The sequence below is a fragment of the Taudactylus pleione genome, unplaced genomic scaffold (assembly GCF_031769625.1).
Source record: "Taudactylus pleione unplaced genomic scaffold, aTauple2 ptg000222l, whole genome shotgun sequence".
Taxonomy (NCBI): Eukaryota; Metazoa; Chordata; class Amphibia; order Anura; family Myobatrachidae; genus Taudactylus; species Taudactylus pleione.
In genome coordinates, this window is record NW_028284624.1 from 2,983,572 (window position 1) to 3,006,679 (window position 23,108).

General features: G+C 40.2%; 1 protein-coding gene across 1 annotated transcript in view; it reads right to left on the reverse strand.

The window, feature by feature from the left end:
• Positions 1 to 23,108, reverse strand: part of AFF2 (ALF transcription elongation factor 2) — a 599,847-nt gene that overhangs the window by 316,890 nt on the left and 259,849 nt on the right. The gene's annotated exons all lie outside the window — the stretch shown is intronic.

Consider the following 23,108-nt stretch of genomic DNA (forward strand, 5'->3'; position numbering starts at 1 on the left):
ATTTTCTGGCCCACGTTTAATGCGTCATCCTGCTGCTTCTGTCCACCGATGTAATATTGGGTACATCAGCATTATGAATCAGATGTGATAATTTGCTGACTCAGATCTCTATCAGACTATGCGGAAATTTATCAAAACTTGGTGAGAGATAAAGTGGGGAGAGAGAAATAACCAATCAATCAGCTACTGTCATTTTACAGGCTGTATTTTAAAAATGACAGTTAGGAGCTGATTAGTTGGTACTTTGGGGGAGATGTATCAAAGCTCTGAGTGAGATAACATGGAGAGAGAGAAAGTACCAACCAGTCAGCTACTAACTGTCATTTTACAGGCTGTTTGAAAAATGACATTTAAGAGCTGACTGGTTGGTACTTTGGGGGAGATGTTTCAAAGCTCGGAGAGAGAGAAATTGGTCTATTTACTAAATCTTGGATGGAGATAATGTGAATGGAGATAAAGTCCCAACCAATCAGCTACTTTCTGTCATTTTTCAAACACAGCCTGTAAAATGACAGTAAGGAGCTGATTGGTTGGTACTTTATCTCTCTCCATTTTATCACTCTCTGTGCTTTATAAATTTCCTCCAAAATCAAGAGCAACTTGCAACTTTATTAGCAACTATACATTGTAACAACTGTTATTCTGACTTTTGCTCTAACGTGGTAGAGGGTTTTGATGCACGGAGAAATGGAATAGCGCAGCCATACATGCAGCAGCTGCCCGCCAACACATCCTCCCGACACTACCGCCAAATTGTCAGAATGGAACATTGAGGCCTATGTAGTAAGACTAATAAGAAGGAAAGAGTGAAAATGCACCACTCCTTTATCCATATTTGTCTTAGTACATGAACCACAAATACCCCTTTTCCACCAAAATTCCGGGTCTGACCCGGAGTTGGAACAGGGTTCCTATCCCGATCAGACCCAGAATTTTACCGGCGCCGACCCAAGATATTCCCGAGTCGGCGCCGCTCGCACCGGAGTCGGGTCTGCATAGACACGGCTTTTCCGGCATGTAAGTGGTCGCTTGGAGATTACGTCATCTCCAAGCGCCACTGAAGCCGGAGCAATCGGCCGGCTAGCAGCGCACTCCAGGTCATCGTGACCTGGAGTGCGCTGTTCTCACAGCAGGGTTTCATGGGCTACGCCTGTGTTAAACCCTGCTAGTTACCTGGGTTGGATTGCCGGGTCACTCAACCCGGTGATCCAACCCTCTCCCCTTTTACACCAGGGAGCTGCCCGGGTTAACCCTTCAATAACCTGGGTTTTAGCTCCGGTGTAAAAGAGGTATAACTTAGCAATTCCTATTCATGTAGCAGTTTCAAGGCACAATGGTGTTTTTGGCTTTTTTATTATTGTACTGGAAGAAGGAAATTCTCTGCATCAACTGTAGTAACAAAGCTGTTGTGTCTAGGTAAGTAAGCAAATGTTATCCTTGAAGGAGAGAAAATATCCCGCAGTGATCTAAAACGTCTGCACATCACATTCTCATAGTTAAGCATTCATTTCCATCGTTAATTTCTGACAGAGTGACAAGTGCAGTTGCTTGATCCTCTCGGTGAAAAGTAAAAAGTCAATTGTTATTCAGTGTATCGGTTACACTGGCAGTGCCACCAACTGTATTTTATATAATGTGCTATCTGCAGAGAGCCAGATAAGAGTTTGATTTAACATCCAATTAAAAGCCGTCATTGAAAAATTACTTCAAATAAGGCTTTTATTTTCTTTAATCACTCTTCAATTCAAGCCTTCCATGGACCTACTGAACCAAGCATTGGGACTCATGAATTTTGATTAAAAAATTCTAGCCTATTTCTAACTTAAGCAGATTTTTTGTTGCACTGTTTGATAGAAATTTAATAAATCTATGAATCCTAGCCAGTGTCATTTATCTTCTTTTTTTTCCCTGCAAGACTGCCCTATTATGCCAAGGCAGTAAATTATGAGAAGCCAGCAAACCAAAACTCTGCAGGCCGATTCTGAAGAAGAGATATAATCACTTCCATTGAACCATATAATTATAGTAGAATATGAATCTCTGAAACATTAGGTCCTGTTTTGAATATGTAATGTCTGCTTATTGAGCAACTACAAGGGTATTGTGCTGGTGATTCAGATGGAGGTTAACATCAAGTTAAGTAATATAGTAAAAAAAAAAGATGTCAGTGTATATATATAAATATATATATATATATATATATATATATATATCATAGACAATTGAAAAAATTATGCTAAGTATGTAAAATGTATTTAATTAATTAAATGAGAGTATGTTCCACTCATTGGGGGGATATCCAATTAGCCCCAATATATTTTCGGGGGAGAAAACGGGGATTTTTTTATCCCGGTATCCCATTTGTTTGGCCGAACAAATATTATTTTTCAGGTGAAAACACATAGGATCCGTGATTAGTTCATGGACCTATGTGTTTTCACCATTGCAGCGGCGGAAACTCAGCACTTTTATGGGGATCATTTTTTGCCGGCGTCGAGCTAACTTCGGGGCTAATTGGATAGCCCCCGGGGATCCATTAGCGCCCGAACAATGTACGGGGGTAATTGGATACCACCCATTGTCTCCAAAATGTCTTGTTTCTCTTTTATTATACATAGAGTTATAGATAGATGAAACGCATTGCACTCTTATGTCATTTGAATAAACATGTCCTGCACTAAGAAATCACATTTTTGCATATGGGTATAAATATAAGTACAGTTATGGGCCTAACATTCATTCAACAGGGAATGTCCCTGATCTGCCCAACTCATCCCATTAGACAGTGGAAATGACAGACGGACGGCCAGTCTTCTATCTTTATAATACGTATAATTTGACCAACTAACCAATACGGCAAAAGCTACTACTGTATATACTGTAAAAAGCGATATGCTGTACCTAGCAAAAACAGCTAATAAACTTCCAAACTTCATTCCAGTCCTGCTAGCCTTGCCAATAATTATGTAAGAGAGATAGTATATATATTTTTTTCCTATCTACAATACAGCTGTCTCTACCTTAATATCTATCTTGTTATATCAATCTAGGTAGTGAAACAGGGATTCTCAACATAATGTCTTCATATGAGAACAGGTCAATCAGTCAGTGGAGGAGTCATTTTGGCAGAATCACCTGTGCCGATGAGAGAAACACCTGTGTGCATCCATATAAAAAAAGTTAATACTGATGGATTTTATTACTCTGAATGACCTTTTATATGCCTCGCATGGGTGTAACTACCGTATGTGCAAGGGGTGCAGCTGCTATAAGGGCCCATAGCTTAGAGGGGCCCATCTTCCTTGTCAAAGTTAAATTTTTCACCATTGGGTGGCACATAGGGGCCCTTACAAACTTTTGCCATGGTACCTTGAAATACCTAGTTACACCCCTGGTGCCTTGGATGTAGTTTTGAAATGAGTTGGGCGGATATGAGGTATCACCGGTTGTGTTACCCTCTGCCCACCTGAACAGCTCATATAAATTATTGGCATACTGTACTACTGAGAGAAGACTATAAAAGATATACATTTAAATATATGCCAAAAGATTATTAGTGCAGACGTTGTAAGCGACATTAACTACAAAAATTGTTTTTCTTTTTCTGTGTCCCGTCACGTAATTCTCTGCCCAGTGCAATACAAGGCACATGTCCATCCACTGGTTTTTGGAAACATAACTGCAAAAGCGGTTAGCCTTAATTTGCAGGCCAATCTACACCCATTATATATTAGATATAAGTCATATAAGTGGGATGTGCTGGTAATGTGAAACGTATCATTGCGGAGCCATAATGATTTGTTTCACTGTAACTGCCATGAAGCCCAACTTACTGTTTATATTGCAGCACACTGCCAGAAAACCCTGCAAAACTTATTTATTTTTGCACCATGTTAAATTTTGTCAGTCAAATCCCCAAGGGGAATAAATTAGACACACCAACTTACTGCAGAGAGTCCCCAAACCAAAAACCAGTTTTGTAGGAAATGAAGTACGGGAACAAGATCACCACCATAGGAAACTTTACAATCCCAGAACTGCAACAAACGGGTCAGTAGGTAAAAGGGATCAGATAAGGAAGATAAAATAGAACAAATAAGATTGGAAGTCTTTTGTCTTTCCTAAACCATGTTTTCAGCACTTCCATGAAAGAGATATAGGGGTCTATTTACTAAGCAGTGTTAGGAGACAGAGCGAAAAGTGATAAGGTGCCAGCCAATCAGCTCTCAACTGTCATTTTTCAAACACAGCATATGAGATGGCAGTTGGGAGCTGATTGGCTGGCACCTTATCACTTTTCACTCTGTCTCCTAACACTGCTTAGTAAATAGACCCCATAGACTTACATTGACTGATATAGACATATAAAAACTAATAATGACATACAGGCCCAAGGTAATATACTGTAGATCCACAGAGACAACTAACCTATTTCATATCTCTACAACTACAAATTTATAGGACCAATTTATTAAGAAATGAAAGTGTCAACAATTCAGACAATAGTTGCCACTCTACCCTGTGTAGATTCTAGAATGTATTACTTTATGAAATATAATACTACCTTCTGTCACCACCACAAATCTATATCTACATTTTGGTTAGTCAACTTAGCTATTTTTCAACAAACTGACTAAATATTGAACAGTATGAGAGCTTAAAAACAGTTTGCATTATAGTAAACGCAATGACTCTGGTGACTGTGGGTGCATCATTTGAAAAAGATGCGTAGATGCTCAGTAAAGCTGTTCGACCTTAAGCTTGTAAATTGGATGAGTGCAATTTTGCCACTCAAAAAGCTTGCGACATTGCTCACTAATTTTGTATGGAACAATCACACACACTGTATCTCTACTCACCTGCTACTACAGATGTGTCCACATACATCTATCCTCCATGCGCTACAAGTCGCCTCCTTGCATGATAAACAGTCCTTCAAGTCGCTCCATGCCGTGGCGTGGCTCAGTAGCGCCGAGCATCTGTTCATGCGACTTTTTCCCTTCAAATACGTCTTATATGCACAGTGATGTGAATAAGATGCAAAAGCAGCTTCTGCTGATTAAAATGATATGCGGCATGCCTATATCCTGTGTGCGAATGCGGGTGCATCTGCATGTGAAATGCTACGTTACAGTGTCACAGCCACTATAAGGACTGTTTATCGTGCAAGGCGCCACTATAAGGACTGTTTATCTTGCAAGGCGCCACTAGAAGGACTGTTTATCGTGCAAGGCGCCACTAGAAGGACTGTTTATCGTGCAAGGCGCCACTAGAAGGACTGTTTATCGTGCAAGGCGCCACTAGAAGGACTGTTTATCGTGCAAGGCGCCACTAGAAGGACTGTTTATTGTGCAAGGCCCGACTAGAAGGACTGTTTATCGTGCAAGGCGCCACTAGAAGGACTGTTTATCGTGCAAGGCGCCACTAGAAGGACTGTTTATCGTGCAAGGCGCCACTAGAAGGACTGTTTATCGTGCAAGGTGCGACTAGAAGGACTGTTTATTGTGCAAGGAGGCTAGATGTATGAGCACACATCTGTAGATTCTGTTTCAGAAGGTAAATGGTAACATTTATTCGTACTTGCTGTTACTGTATCTCTCCCCTTCGCTGTGTTGCATGCAGCCCCATTGAGTACCTAAAAACCTCCCATGACTGACCACAATCGTAGTTCCGTACACTCATGGTGTAATGTCATGATTCATGGGTATTATTTTGGTTTTGCCCCCTCCCATACACCCAGGAATTGCAGCATTACGCCACAAGGGCAGGACTTAATGACACAATATAACTGACCCTGCTACCAATAATAGCTGCTGTATTGCATCTTTCCTCTGAAGGTTTGTGTAAGTGTGAGATAGATAGATAGATAGATAGATAGATAGATAGATAGATAGATAGATAGATAGATAGATAGATAGATAGATAGATGAGAGAGAGAGCGAGTAGGCAAGATTATAACCAGATGCTTATTTATCTTGTTTGCTTTAGATATGACACAAGCTGAACAATGTGGGTATAGCTGTGTCTAATGCAAAGAACAAAGCAGAGCTGTATTACAGCTGAGGTCAATGAAAACTAAAAAAAAATTCAAAAGCAAAAAGGTAAATTAATGTATATGCCAAAAATTGCAGGACAACTTAAACTAGAAATACCTTGCATCTATAGGTAAATCCTAAATTAATTTACATGGTAGAAAAGTGTTTCAGATGGTGATATATTAAACTGACCAATTAGAAGCATGTATGTATTCCAGCCCTCTAAAGAGATGAATCAGGGAAATGAGCATCTTAATATAATTTGAATGCATAATCCAGCACTCCCACCTCACTATTCATGTGTCCATTATCACTCTAGAATTATCATGTCCAGTGGTCTCTTCAGTAACCACTACCAGAATCAAGAACAGGTAGTTCCACATAACATTAGGCTAATGTACAGGATAAGACGAAATTAGTATTCAGAATGCACACTATTTATAATGATTTGATTTGCTCTAACCACTAGATATTTCTTTTCTAGCAGTTCAATGTTTTCCTCTTTGCTATAATTGGGAAAAGCGGCTCGTTACAGGATTTTCATAACGATGTCTGTGACACGGCGTTAACATCTAGAAAATCCTCAGGAAATTTACAGCTGAATAGAGCTTTCAGTCATCTCTAACATCTGCAGGAAGCACGGATCCTGATCAAAACATATCTTTAGCTTTTATACTGCCATTAAATCATTTTCCTCTTTTCATCTACCATGGATGGTTTTGAAAGGTACAGAATCGTCTCTATCACTCAAAATTGAATAACAACATCTGCTTGACAAATAGTGCTATAGAGAAGGAAAACATATCATTCATATGGCAGTTTATCATTTCTTGTTCCTGGTAGTATTTTCTTTTCTTTCAGATATGTAAAATAGTAGTGTGGTGTATGTATAGCATTAACTGATTTATTTTATTAGCCCACAGAATGTTATTTTATAAAACCAGCAGTTCAAAAAGATAAAAGAGCCTGTAACCTACAGCGTATATATATATACTACAGCGGGTGTCGGTATTTTCTACTGCCATATATTTCTACTGCTATATATATATATATATATATTATGTGTGTGTGTATGTGAATGTATATATATATACGTATATATATATATATGTGTATAAATCTGTGATATGTGTATATGTATATATCTATCTTGTCTGTGTATATATATTTATTTAGTATTGTGCAAATGTTTTTAGGCAGGTGTGGAAAAAATGCAGCAAAGTAGGAATGCTTTCAAAAATAGAAGTGTTTGTATTTTGATAATGGATAAAAATAAACTATTAAGTGAATGATCAGACGAGAAATATAAATCAAATCAATATTTAGTGTGACCACCCTGTGCCTTCAAAACAGCATCAATTTTTCTTGGTACACTTGCATACAGTTTTTGAAGGAACTTGGCAGGAAGGCTGTTCCAAACATCTTGGAGAAATAACCACAGATCCTCTGTGGATGTAGGCTTGCTCATATCCTTCTGTCTCTTCATGTAATTCCAGACAGACTCCATGATGTTGAGATCAGGGCTCTGTGAGGGCCATATCATCACTTCAAGGACTCCTTGTTCTTCTTTATGCTGAAGATAGTTCTTAATGACATTGGCTGTATGTTTGCGGTCATTGTCCTGCTGCAGAATAAATTTGTAGCCAATCAGACACCTCCCTGATGGTATTGCATGGTGGATAAGTGCATGCCTGCATTTAGTAGCACTGAGGACGCTATTAATCCTGACCAAATCCCCAACTCCATTTGCAGAAATGCAGCCCCAAACTAGCAAGAACCTGTCTCAGATATTGCAACTTTCATTGCAGTGGCTAATTTATGCACGCCCAGGACAGACACTGCTGCATTTTTCCGATCACCACCCCCAAATGCTGATATCTTGTCACTCAATCTGCGATGGCTTTGTATCTGTGTACGTGATCGCAGTGCGATCGCAATGCTGGCCGGCACACATGCATTGCGATGCATGCGCAGTACGCACCATCAGCCGATCTACGTATGCTGTTGTGATCCGTGATGAATCAGGCCCTTAGTCTGCCAATTTACTATAAGCCAGTGACAACACTGTGAAGCACCATTATCAAAAGCTCCACGGGTTCCTAGGGAATGGATAAGCTGCATACTTATGAATATTAGTTTATCATACAAAATGGCTGCCTGCAATACTTCCCAACTGCTTAGATTTTGCTTAAGAGAAAGCGGGTAGTGGTTTCCATAAAGTTGTCTTTTGAGGCAGATCAGAGACTGGACTTATTTTGTCCTGATTTTGCATGCTTGAATGTTGAGGTATGGTTTGCTGTGTAACAATGAAGATGACATTCTGGAATTATGCAAGATACTCTGTAACAAATGTAAAAACAAGATATAGCGGTCTATGTACTAAGCAGTGATAAGAGACAGAGTGAAAAGTGATAAGTAAGCGATAAGGTGCCAGCCAATCAGCTCCCAACTGTCATCTCACAGGCTGTGTTTGAAAAATGACAGTTGGGAGCTGATTGGCTGGCACCTTATCACAGACTTATCACTTTTCACTGTGTCTCTTATCACTGCTTAGTACATAGACCCCATAGTACTGCAGGTATTCTGGGACATATAATTTCTAACAAGACTTTCTGAGATCCCAGAGGGGAAGACCAAGGGGTGAGTGATGGTGGCAGCACATTTCTCATCACCATGGAATTGCATAGATCAGGGTGACTCATTTCACAGCAAATCACATCATCAAAGCTGCACCTCACCAACTTCACTGGTGGGATCCTTGATGGTAGTCTACTCTCAGAAGAATAGGCAAGTACAATGTTTGCATATATCATCACAAAATAATCATTTCCAATCCACCATATTCCATCCAACATCATTACCTTCTCTCTGACAGTCTAGGTCTCTCCCGGGTCAGATACTCAGCACAGCCGTGACCAGACTATTGGGAGATATGAGTGTAATGACATTGTCCTGCTGTGATGAGATATTATGGGTGCCTATGAAGATGGAATGAGACCTGGAGCCTCCCAACATGTATAACTAATCAATCAAAGGGCTGCTTTGTATTATATACTGTACCCAAACACTGTGATATATTAGTGGCACAATCATGTCAAATTTAAAATATTCTATTCAACAGCAAGTAGAGACAATGAACATAAATCCACATGTATAAGGAGCTTATATATTTGCCAGAACTAAAGTAAACATTTGAAAATGTTTAATATATGGTGTTTGACAGTCTTACTCAATAAAATAGAATGCGGGGGCTGGGCAGATGCTTCAAATCTACCCTTCTATTGTTTTCTGCTTAGGAAATAACGCTCGCTTTATGTTTTATCAGCTCATAAACTGGCTGTTAAAATGACCATGTTTTGTTTACAGCTACAGCTGCCTGATTACCAGAAAAAAACATTGAAGCCAAGCAACATAAAGCTGCAGAGAGAACGTTATTAGTCTGCATCAGGTTATTTATGAAATGATAAATAGGCTGGGAGATCCCAGTTGATTATTATTGTGTGTGTTTACTTGAACATTTCACACTCATTTGTGAGTCGACCTGTCCTGCAGAAAAAATATCTGTATTTAATGGAAGTCTTGGCAATCAAGTGTCACTACTGAATAGCTGTAACAAACTATTGTATAGACAGGAGAGGCACATTAGAAATGCATTACAGAGTTTTTCCATCAGTCCATCCCCATTGCAGCACATTGGGTATCAATGTATGACACATAATAGCACATAACATGGAAGAACATGGGGGATCCTGGGAACTCAGATGGTGGATTGTCAGTCAGCCTGTCCTGTAGCCTCCATTGTGTTCCAGGCAACAAATTCAGTGCTGGGACTTCTCACAATAAACTCTGCAGGGGCAAAATGGATTTGAAAGGAAAAAGTTGCACAAAAAGATGCTCGGTGCTAATGAGTCATGCCACGGCATGGTGTGACTAGAAGGGCTATTTAACGTGCAAGGAGGCTAGATGTATGAGGACACATCTGTATATGCTATATAAACAAACGCATACTGTAACACTGGCCCTGATTCAGAGCCAGATGCTCTGACAGAGCGCTCGCTCTGAATCAGGGCCATCCTTCTTGTTTTTCAGAGCGTCCTCCTGGCCGCTCGCATAGCTGTCGGTGATCACCCACAGCTATAGTGAGCGGCCAGGAAGATGGTCGCGATGGTCAAAACCATCGCGACCATCGTGCTTGCGATGAGACCCTTGTGGTAGGGTCTCGTTGCCGCAAGCCCCAGAGTGCTTTCGGCTCTAACAGAGCCGAAAGCACTCCCACTGACATCACTCGTGATGTCAGTGGGGCCACCCCAAACGGAGGCGCTCAAATGGGAACGCCTCTGTCTGGGCAGCCACCCCTCGGACCGCCCACCAAAGGGGGCGTGCTGTCACTCAACATCAACAGAAAGCCCCCTTTGGTACGAGACCTGGAGCGACGGATTGCACGTCGCTATCCGGGTCTCGAGCATGCGCACGACGGAGCCGGCTCCGTCGTGCGCATGCGCTCTGGGTCACCATCGACCCGGTTGTGAGCGCTCAGCGTTTGCGCCCGGGTCTGAATCAGACCCACTGTCCATTAATTGTTTATGGGAAAAACCATATGCTGTTTAGGCAAATAGAGCATATCTGTGTGGGCATGGTCAACATAAAAATTAAGTGTACTGTGTGTTTGAAGTTCATAAGTGTGGTTAGGTGGATTGTAGACTGGGCATATTTGGCAAAATTAAGAATTTGGGCTGGCTAGAAATAATAAATCAATTTGCTTGTAAATATTTCAGATAATGTTCTCAATCATTTTATTTCTGATATAATTTAAATCCCCTGTCTCATATGCTACCATTGTCATTGAAATTTAGAAATGCCTCGTTTGTACACTTAGATTAAGAGCAAGTTCATACTGGTGAATTTTTGGTATTTTTTTATTATTATCCTCTTAACAAGTTCTATCAGGAAAGCAGAATGGAGGAAAGTATACAAGATTTGCTACAATAGTGCTCTCTGAGTTGATACATATGGGGTAAATTTACTAAGAATTGAGTTTGGTCGAGTTTTTTAGTTTTTAAACTTACTTTACTTCACTCAAACACGGGAGTTTTCCCTTTTAAAACTCGCAAATTTACTAAGAAGTGAGTTTAGCTGAAAGTGAGTTTTTCGATGGTTATGCAGATCTAGTTTTTTTCCCCCAAATTGCGAGTTTAGAGGAGAGTTTAGAGGAGAGTTTAAGGAGAGTTTAGATGAGAATTTAGATGAGATTACTTACTCAAGATTGCAGTGTTTTCTCTCTGCAAAACTCTCCCGAGCAAGCAGCTTGCACATATCATTGGAATATGTGAAGGCTGCTTGTGTATTGAATCTGTAAAAAATTTGTTAAATGTTAGATAAAAAATTACATAGGGTCCCCCCCCAAAAGCAGAACCAGCCCCAGACTTGCCAGCCAGTCCTGGTTCCTAAAATTTCAGGGAACAAAATGTGTAGGGTTCCATCGTAATTTAAGAACCAGCACCAGACAGCAGGGCCAGACCTGGTTTTAAATATACGGTGAAAAAAAATGGCGTGAGATCTCCCGTATATACAATTAACCTTGTGGTTACATTAATGATACAATGTAGCACAGTTCCCAGCATAGACTTCAATGGAGATTTCTCTCCATTGAAGTTTATGTGGAGACACGCTGACTGCATACAGCCAATCAGCGAGCTGCTCCGACGGAGATGCCTGCTGATTGGTTGGCAGCTCCTTCAATGACGGAGTACACGTCATTTCCACTTGGATTCAGTAACACTCTTGTTTTTATTTTAACCCTTTGGATGCCTATTTGGAGAAGAGGATGTGAACTACGCATAGGAGATGTGTGTATGGATTTTTTGTATAGGTACCACTATGGATTACTTCAGATACTAGGTGAGTATGTGTGATAGTGAGTGTGATAGTGAGTGTGAATGTATGTTCTAATAAAATTTTGCTTTCACGGTGTATGTTGTGTTTATTTACGTATTGCTTTGGTTGTGGAACTACAAGTGTCAGCAGGCCCGTAATGCCCCGCATGCTGGTATTTGTGGTTCTCCAACTACCAGCATGTGGGGGAGGCTTTCTGGTATGTGTAGTTCCACAACTAAAGACAATATTTAACCACTGATTTTACACTACACACTAACACTATCAACCCGGCACCTGCCGCCCTAGGGTGCCGGGGATAGCCTTGGGCTGTCAGCCTAGGACAGGGGTGCCCTGAAGAGGGGGACACCTTTATTGGAGCGGTCCCCAACTCCCCAGGCATCCCTGGCCTGTGCTGACTAGCGGTCAGGGCTGATGCTGTGGCTGGGGGACCCGGTGAAAGGGCTCCCCTGGCTGTGGCATCAGTCCCACACTAGAAAGGGTCTGAAGCTGGTTTTTAATATACGGGGGACCTCACGCCATTTTTTTTCTCCGTATATTTAAAACCAGTTCTGGCCCTGCCGCTTGGTGCTGGTTCTTAAATTACGGTGGAAGCCTATTCATTTTGTTCCCCATAATTTTAGGAACCAGGACTGGCTGGCAAGTCTGGGGCTGGTTATGCTTTTGGGGGGGACCCTATGTAATTTTTTTTTAATAAAACACTTTGTGTTAGGTATACAGGCAGAAACATACACAAATCACACTGATCTGTGTATGTTTCTGCCAAACTCTCAGCTCAGGAGGTCTATTTGAAACTTCTATTTCACAGTGAGTTTGCTACAATCTCACATGAGATTGGAAACTCGATTCTTAGTAAATTTGCGAGTTGCTTCTTTTTCATGTAAAGTACTTCCTATTTGGACGATGGTGAGTTTTTTCGAGTTTGCAATCTCACATGAGTTTTAACAGTGAAAAGACAGAACTCAGAGGGTCATTCAGACCCGCTCGCGAGCGCAGGACGCTCGCAAGCGGGTCGATGTTGCCCCACTGCGCATGCGCACGATGGAGGGAGCTACGTCGTGCGCATGCGCGAGACCCGGATAGCGAAGGGCTCTCCGTCACTCCGGGTCTCGCACCAAAGGGGGCGTGCTGTCGATGTTGATTGACAGCACGCCCCCTTTGGTGGCCGTGACGGGGGCGTGGCTGCCAGACAGAGGCGTTCCCATGGGAACGCCTACCGTCTGGGTCCGGCCCCACTGACATCACTAGTGATGTCAGTGGGAGTGATTTTGGCTCTGATAGAGCCAAAATCACTCCAGGGCTTGCGGCAGCGAGACCCTACTGCAGGGTCTCTGTCGCAAGCACAATGGTCGCGATGGTCTTGACCATCATCATGGACGCTCGCATAAGCTGTGGGTGGTCACCCACAGCTATGCGAGCATCCAGGAGGATGCTCCATTTTCATGGAGGAGGGCCCTGATTCAGAGCGAGCGCTCTGGTCAGAGCGTTCGGCTCTGAATCAGGCCCTCACTTCCAAACTCACTCGAGTTTGTCTTTAGTAAATTTGCGAGATGAAAAACATGCCTAAACTCATGTAAGTTTGCAAACTCACATAAACTCACACAAACTCGAAGCTTAGCAAATTTACCCCACAATGGTTGTTACTTGTTAACAAGTAGCTGTATTAAATATTGGGTTGAGCGAAATGCATAAAAACGCAATATATACAATGGTGAAAAAATATAAAGTGCTCTAAAACCTGTCATTTGATGAAGTACAATCTAATTTTTGCATAATAGCCCTGTAAATGGCAAAAAAAACACTTTTCCTCGAAGCTTTTAGCAAGAAGTGAAATGTACAGTATTTATGTGATCTTAAACAGAGAAAATCAGTGAGCATCTTTTAATTTATAAGGTTGATGCTCAAACATGCCTGCCAAAGTATCTGGGTCTTTTTATTTATTCTCGAAACAAATTAGAATTTTGTCATCTATGCTGTCAAATTAAAACATTTTTTTTGTGCTTAGTAGAATAAAAGCCATGGTTACTCTGCATTAATTATATCCACTGCTGGGGTGTGCACACATACTGATACATTAAAAAACATGGCAGCCATCCAAAGAGTGCCAGCAGCCAAGAAGCTAAAACTCTGCACTGTAACACAAGAAATAATCACAGTTTATGAATATATTCACATTTCATTATGTGCAAGTTATTTCCGTACAAATTTCAAAATTAAAGTTCCTAATTCATTGTGAGTTCTCAAAAGAAGTGCCTCATTGCAGAGCTTCATAGTTCCCCATTTAGTAATGCAAAAATACCACTTAAATACAGAACTTATATTTCTTATACAAAAAGCACATTTATTTCTACTCGACAATTTGGATTTTACATTCTCAATGTGATAACTTTAAACTTTAAAACATTATTACTCCATTTTCAAAAAGAAGATTATTGTTCTTGTTCACGGTAAACTCTATTTTTTTTGCTATTCTATACTGAAACAAATTTAGTATAAATAGATAAAATATTGATTTAAAATGGTCAAAAACATTTAAGCAAAAATAATTTGCATGGACATTTTGTTACCAAGCCTAGAACGTCAAATGTGAGAAGCCTCAGAGCATTACTGATTTCTATTGTTTCATATTTACTGAATTTCATTTTTATTATTTTCTTGCAATTTACAGATACACATCCATTCAAAATATTCCAATTTATAAGGCCTACAGAATAAGTATAGTATGCAGTAAAAGATAAATTACACTGATATTTATCTACAGTGGTGCTTGAAAGTTTGTGAACCCTTCATACTTTTCTATATTTTCAGACAAGTCCTAAAATAGATAAAGAGAACCAACTCAAACAAATGAGAAAAAAAAATTAGACATGAATCTACCAAAGTCTGATGTTCACAACACGTTTGTGGAAGTGTATCATGCCATGAACAAAGGAGATTTCTGAGGACCTTAGAAGAAGAGTTGTTGATGCTCATCAGGCTGGAAAAGGTTACAAAATCATCTCTAAACAGTTTGGACTCCACCAATCAACAGTCAGAGAGATTGTGTACAAATGGTGGAAATTCCAGACCATTATTACCCTTCCCCAGGAGTGGTCGACCAACAAAGATCACGCCAAGAGAAAGGTGTCTAATAGTTTGCAAGGTCATAAAGTAATCCAAGATAACCTATAAGCAACTGAAGGCCTTTCTCACATTAGCTTATGTTCATGAGTCCACCATCAGGAGGACACTGAACAACAATGGTGTGCATGGCAGGATTGCAAGGAGAAAGCCGCTGCTCTCCAAAAAAACATTGCTGCCCGTCTGCTGTTTGCTAAAGATCACATGGACAGGCCAGAAGACTATTGAAACAAGATTTTGTGGACAGATGAGTCCAAAATAGAGCTTTTTGGTTTAAATGATAAGCGTTGTGTTTGGAGAAAGGAGAAAATTGCATTCCCGCATAAAAACTTAATACCATCTGTGAAGCACGGTGGTGGTGGTATCACGGTTTGGGCCATGAGTTGCATCTCAAGAGAACGTGGGTCATGCAGCAAGACAATGATCCAAAGCACACACGTCATTCAACCGAAGAATGGTTATAGAAGAATAACTTTAATGTTTTGGAATGGCCAAGTCAAAGTCCTGACCTTAATCCAATGTAGTGGAAGGATCTGAAGCAAGCAGTTCATGGGTAGAAACCCACCAACATAACATAGTTGAAGCTGTTTTGTACAGAGGAATGGGGTAAAATTCCTCCAAGCTGATGTTCAGGAGTAATCAACAATTACTGGAAACATTTAGAAGCAGTTATTGCTGCATAAGGGGGTCATACCAGATACTGAAAGCAAAGGTTCACATACCTTTGCCACTCACAGATATGTGCTATTGGATCATTTTCCTCAAAAAAAAATAAGCATGTCTAATTGTTGTGTCTCATTTGTTTGATTTTGTTCTCTTTATCTACTTTTAGGACTTGTGTGAAAATCTGAGGTAGTTTTAGGCCAAATTTCAGCAGAAATATAAAAAATTCTGAAGGGTTCACAAACTTTCAAGCACCACTGTATTTATCTATCTATCTCTATCCATTTAAATACAAAGTCTTGTTCTGCACTCATGTCATCTAATATCAAGATAGTTGTAGTGGTGCACCTCATGGACAAATATAGTCTAATATATAACAGCAAACAGTCCCAAGTAGATTGGAGCAGAGAACACTCACCAAGTTCAAATTTGATTTGTAATCCTTTAATTCTTAAGAAAAGTATCCACACAATGGTCAACATTTTGCTGTAAACATAGACTTTTATCAAGACACTTTGCAACACATCGTACTGGATGCCATCTTTATATTACCTAATAGGCCCTGCTGTATCAAAGAAACAGCTACTCATATCAATTAATGAAAATAGCGCTAATCGACAATCACCCACTGTAATTACCTGCTGCAATCAACCGTTAAGAGTCTTACGAATTTTTGGCAGCTTAGTGAGTGAAGCCCAAATTAAGGATTTTATCAATCTTGTTCTTAATCTTTATTGTTGGATTAGTGGCAAGCTTCACATATGCTGACTCATCGGCTAATTGACATTGTATTTCCTCATCGCAGTCGATCCAATATTAAATGACTATGGCACCGCCCTTATCCACAGGTCTATCAACTATATGATGATTCTGTCTTAAGGTTGGTACACACCTGACAGATATATCTGCAGATCGAGTGATCTGCAGATATATCTGCAGATGATGGTCGTTCATACACACTGAACAGCCATTATCTGCTTGTGCCCTCGGGTAATGGCGGCCGGTGGGTGGGTCAAGGGCGTGTCCTGCCTCTCTCCTCGTGGCTGCTGCTGTGTGTATACGGGCGGTCAGCACACCTGCCGATGGACAGCTATGTCTGCAAACATAGCTGTCCATCGGCTATGCAGCACAGCCAATGCGATATTTCGGTGAACTACGACGTTCACCGACATATCGTGGGTACATACTGGCCGACGTGCAGCAAATGTATTGGCCGATCAATTGATCGGCCAATGTATCTGTCAGTGTGTACCCTCCATTAGACACTTAAGGGCTTGTTTTTCATCCCATAAAAGATTACCATACAGCCGTGGGGCATCCATTGTTGTGATGTCATTCTGTGCCATTCTAAGGAATGCTTTTATGCTCACATTACTAACATGCATGCAAACAGTGGTATAATTTACCGTGGGTGCAAGGGTTCCAGTCAGGGATACCGAGGGGGGCCTGGTTGTCAGCGGTGTTGATTTGGTGCTGGCCCACTAGCTGATTACAACTGGCGCACCAGTAGGCAGACATTCAGAAACAGCGGCGCCTGTCACGAGTCATTCAGAGCTCACGGACCAGCAGCCAATCAGCAGTGGTGGCTCCTGATTGGCTGCTGGTCCGCGATCGCTAGTATGCGAGCTCCGATTGGCTTACGACTGGCACCTGATTCAAATTTTGCCGTCACTATCTGTCCATGTCTGCCACTGCCTGCTGGTGCACCAGCTGTAATTAGCTGGTGGCCCAGCATCAAATCCACACCTGCTGGCTGCTGATGGCACACAGGGGGAGGCGAGAGGCTGCTGGAGGGACATGGGGAGGTGAGTTGTTGGGGGGCAGCACTACTAATGTGTGGAATAATGTGTTATATGGGGCATTACTACTATGTTGCGTAATCTGTAAAGGGCATTACTGTGTGGTATAATGTGTATTGGGCATTCCTGTGTAGTGTAAGGGGAATTACTGTGTGGCATAATGTATGAGGGACGCTACTACTGCATGGCATAATGTGTATAAGGGGTACTACACTGTGGCATAACCTGAATGGGATCTGTGTGCGGGCAAGTTTATGTGGGTTTTTTTTTACCTCTGTGGGGTCTCTTTTAAGATCTTGCTATGTGGTCCCCAAAGTTCTAGTTATGCCCTTGTAAGCAAACACAGAGAGCTGACTAATATATATGATCACTTTTAACTCTGGATTTAAAAGGAACTTGCATGAGTCAGATTAAAAGAATACTCTTGTTGCTTTCACACAGGTTTTTGGCAAACTGACAATTTCCACTTGATCCAGCCCCGGAACCTGTGTAATTTAAGAGTGTCCCCATTTTTAGGAAATGTGTGACAATGTATGGTGTTGACGAAGTTCACACCTAAGCAAAAACCTAATCCTGGTCAAACTACACCACCCTGCCCAATTTGGTGGAGCTAGGTCCAGAACTCTGGGCGACAGACACACTTTCTCGCTTATTTTTTATATATATATATATATATATATATATAGAACAAAGCTATGACACTCAGACTGATATTCAGCAAATGTAGTAAATGGTGTTATTTTTGTAACACCATTTAATACATTTGTTGAATATCAGCCTCTGAGTGCCACAGCTTTTTGTTTGTTCAGGATTTACATCTATTCTGAAGGCATAGGAGCAGGCTGTTACTGCAGAGGAGTGCCGGTCCATCCAATTTGTATATATATATATATATATATATATATATATATATATACACAGTATATAGTTGCTTTGAATGAGAGTACCAATGTTAAGAAAGTGGTTTATATATAAAATTGGCTTGTAGCAAAAAGTATATATTTTTTATTACTGAACAAAAGTTTTCCAGATACTGCCAAGAGAAATTTGCAAAAACGAAAATATAGAATCCAGATTGGCAGCAGTCCAGACTGAATGGAACAGGAACACACAGCTTTCTGCCAAGTTCAAGCATGCTATGCCGAGACATAGTGGTTAAGTATCTCCCCAGGTTTAATGCTACATAAAACACAGTATCGACACCTCATAAAGCTTTACAATTAAGGCCCCATGTGCTATGATTTTCTCCAGTTTAATCCTTTTTTCTGAATAGTCAGGAAATGGACAGTGTGTGAGGGAAAAAGGACAAATGTAATGTTTCATTATAAATATCTCTTTGAGAGAAGTAAAGTCATGGCATTTCTCACTGGAGAAAGAGAAGTAGAGACAAGTGAAGTGTTATAAGATATAGCAAGACCCTCACCATTGACTCCTTTCTTTATTTACAAGCTATCATGCGACCTCAAACAAATGAGCTGCCACGGCTCACACTATACCCCTGGAGAACATAAGAGACATCCGCTATAGAGTACACGTCAGGTAACAAGAATCCCCAATGTCATCTCATAGCGGATATACTCTAGTAATAGAGACAGATATTATGAGGAACATGTGGCTGTGGTCACATTTATACTTACTGGTATGTACTTGTGAACTGAGATTTTTTTTTCTTTAAAAAAAATTAAAATGTTCAATTCATTTCAAGGACTTCATACAAAAAAGAACTACTGTAAAACAGGCTCCAGATATTATAGAAGATAAACTGTACCTCTGTTGTTTTGTAGGCCTCTGCTAAATGACCTGACCCTTCCCCCCATCCAATACAAAACATCAAAATATACAATGATAAATATGTCTGTACACTGGTATTAGTGAGTTACCAGTGTGAGGTATGGCTATTGATGCTTACATCAGGGTGAGGACTTGGAACATTTATTTAATACACACTGGTTCCCACTATGATAAGAGTTAGGCCAATCAATTCACAGTTTTATTAATGCCATTTTAAGCACATTGAACAGAATCACCGTTTTTTGGATAGGAGTTGAATTGATGATTAATCTAAATATATTAATTGATGGGAGAAAAGTGCATGTGAATTTATTGCTATACAAGTAAATAGAAAAAATGTAGTAGGGTGTTACAATCATGCTGATGACCTGTAACACCCTGAACTACACCCAGGGGGCATGTTATTTCTTAGAGAGTGTTATAATTATTCTAATATTATATTACACAAGAAAAAAGTGCTTAATCATAATAAAAATTAAAATTTTTATTGTTATTTTCTTAGTAAACTTTTACAAAGTGAAAACAATTTGCTGCTATGGGTTACAGGACATCTGTGCTCATAGAACCATTTTATGAAATAGGCCGCAATATTATAGCCGTCATATGATATTACAGGTACAATAATATATCTTTTCATTCTAGATTTTTTTTTTCTCTATTAAAATATTATAATGTTGTATTCAGGGTTTATTCACAATAAAACAGACGAAGCAAACTCATGTAAAGCAAGTATTAATAATGATCACGGAGAAGCATCAAACCTATACGATGATACTAAGCAATGCAGTAAAATGATCTGTGGGAAATCCACAGGCACAACAGTGAATTAGATTTTAGATATCCGCTGGTCAGATCAAATTGTAGCCTGAGTTTCAATGTCCCTTTTGATTAAAACTTTATTTGTTTGCAGTAACACAATATTAATATATAACAGCTGTAAGGGAATTTTAAAGATAAAATTGTAAGATGTGTTGTTGTAGTAAATAATAGGATTTAAAAATTACCGCAAGTCATATAACTGGCCAATATTACACTTACTATTCATAGATTATCACAGACAATAGCATTAGTCAGTGCTTTTACATTATTTATCATAGTACAAAGAGAAAACAGAATATTATGCCAGATAAGTTACTTAGCTCTGAAAATCATGGTATGTAAATGTATGTGTAGCTGGTTAGAAAGGAGCTACTCAACTACTCATGGTGCTTGCTTCTATTGTGAAGAGGTTGGGGATGGCATATATTAATCAACGCATTTATAATGTGATCATTAACATACATTTTTGAATACTTACCTCCAGGACTGCCCATCGGCATGTAATATCTTCTCCTTACCAGGACAGCTCCATGATACATAGCTGTCCCGGAGATAACTTGACACCCAGGTTCCTGACATGGGAGTTGTAATACACATACGCGGCCATCGGCTTTCTCATGTGCAAGAGACCTATGATGGAGAGGGAGCCATGGATTTTTGGGAAAAGAAGCTCATAGGCTCTATAGCCAACTCCATCTATTGATGGCATTGGCTAGAGGGTACAAGCTCTGGAAATGCTTTCCGGAGCGTGAGGCATGGGACCACAACACAGTCCCATAAAATCCTATATCTGCTGCGGACTGTTTTTATACAGATAGTGATACATAAGTATTGCGGTAAACTGCATTTTACCTTTTTATACATCCCACTCTGAGCATGATAAACGGAGGAGCACTGGTTGACACAAACAAAATAGTACACAAATGTTCAATGGTGCTTGTAGTGTTCCATCAAAATCACATATGTCCCTTGCACCTTAACCCCATAAGGTATTATGCTTACTAGATGGAAACCTGATATAGGGCAAATAGAAAAAAAACTTTCAGATGTCACCAACACGAAGTTCTCTCATAAAAATCTGCTTACAAGACATGAACTTGAAACTCAGACATATGGTAGCTTTTTTGTCTCCAGGGATAATGTACTGCAACTCCAATCATCACAGGTGTATGCAATAAAAAAATGGACTGATAGTGTAGTAAGTTCAAACACAATTTAATATACAATAAAAAAATACAATACAAAATGCAAATCAAGATGCAAATAAATAAATAAATAAAAATGGCAGGGGTCACTTCATACCAGATTCATAAAGTTCATCTAGATAAATAAGTCCTGGCCGCAAATGAATCCAGGAAAAGTTGGCTTTGGATCAGCATAAGGACCTCCAAGTTACCACTCTCCTATGCGTTTTCGACATTATAAACATCTTTATCACAGTGAGACTCTATGCCCATGCCCCCAGTAGGTGTTACCACACCCAGGCCAGTATTTTTACCTAAAATTCACCATTTTATTGCTGCAAGCACTGGAAGCACATGCCGCAATATGTTCGGCAGGGGAAAAAACTACTTGTGCAATTTGGGATTAATATGCTAATTGAGGGATAGTGGGATAGTCCTCTCAAACCCTTACTGTTGGGACAGTTTAAAAGGTATGCCTTGGATAGCCTTAACTGTTAATTGAGAATGTTAATTCTACCAGGCTAGCAACAGTTTGATTATACAGTATAGATTCATTTGATTGCTTCATTGTATTTTACACAAATCAAATATACAGTGGCTTTCACTGCTTGAGTGGTGACTCATTTAAACCTTATAATGGTGTGGAAAATTGTTGGCCTTAGGAGTATTTAAAAAACAGATAATTATCTCCCAGTTATCAGATTTTCATTGTTGCCATGTCATACTAATGTCACATGACCACATCTGCAATGCCAGAGAGTTCTAAAATTTCTAGATTACAGCTGACTTTGCACAGGCCAAGCTACAGAGTCCCTTTGCGATTTGGACAAGCATTTTACCACAAGCACAGACTGATGTGTCATCTCCTGACCATAATGATGTGATTGAATATTATTGTGATTCTGATAACAATTGTTTGTTTTGTCTCCTGTGAAGTCCAGGAGAATCACAAATTTTGGAGAGCTCTTTCAGACTCACAGAATAGTAGATCAGCCTTCCAGATCCCATCCACTTCCCCAGTGAGGTGGGCAGTCTGGCAATTTAATGATGCAATTTGCATTGAATTGCTTAATGGTGGCCCCTCCCATCAGTGCTCATTGGCACTAATTGTAGTATTGAGCAGCAGAGTCTCAATTACACGATTCGAGGTGCCACGCTCCCTGCAATTTCAATCTGGACATCCCCTCTGGGGTCTCCTAGATGGGCCATTAGAAATGTTGGTTCACACTTACTCGGTCAGTTGACTTTGTATATAGTTGGTGATATTGCAGTGGGTTTGGAAATAAAGAAGCCGTAACTAAACTTTCTGGTGCCTTGTGCCAGAAAGAGCATTGGTGCCCCCCTCATTTTTCAAAGGGACATGATGCACCCAAAAAAGGGCCATGGCTTCATGGGGAAGGGCCAGGGAAGAGATAGGAGAGGCCAAGAGATGCTGGGGATGATATAAGAGGAAGCTACAAGCAAGAATGACAATAAACAGAAATTTAACAGGCCCAAACAGCACCCCCTGACCAGTGGTGCCCTGTGCGATGGCACTGGCCGCACTACCCTAGCTATGGCCCTGTGGAAATATTCCTTGTTATATGTGTTATAATAAACAAAGCTCTGCTCATGCTTTGCATTATGCTAAACTGTACTGGAATACAATACAACATGTATCAATAAAATATACATATTTCCACCATATACAACTATGTGAAAAGATAAAGAGGCAGACGTAAAAGCCTGTGAATTGCCCACTTAATTTTAAGTACCAATAGTTTAAAAGCCAAAACCAGTTTGGTCTTCTCAATTAAATTATGGCT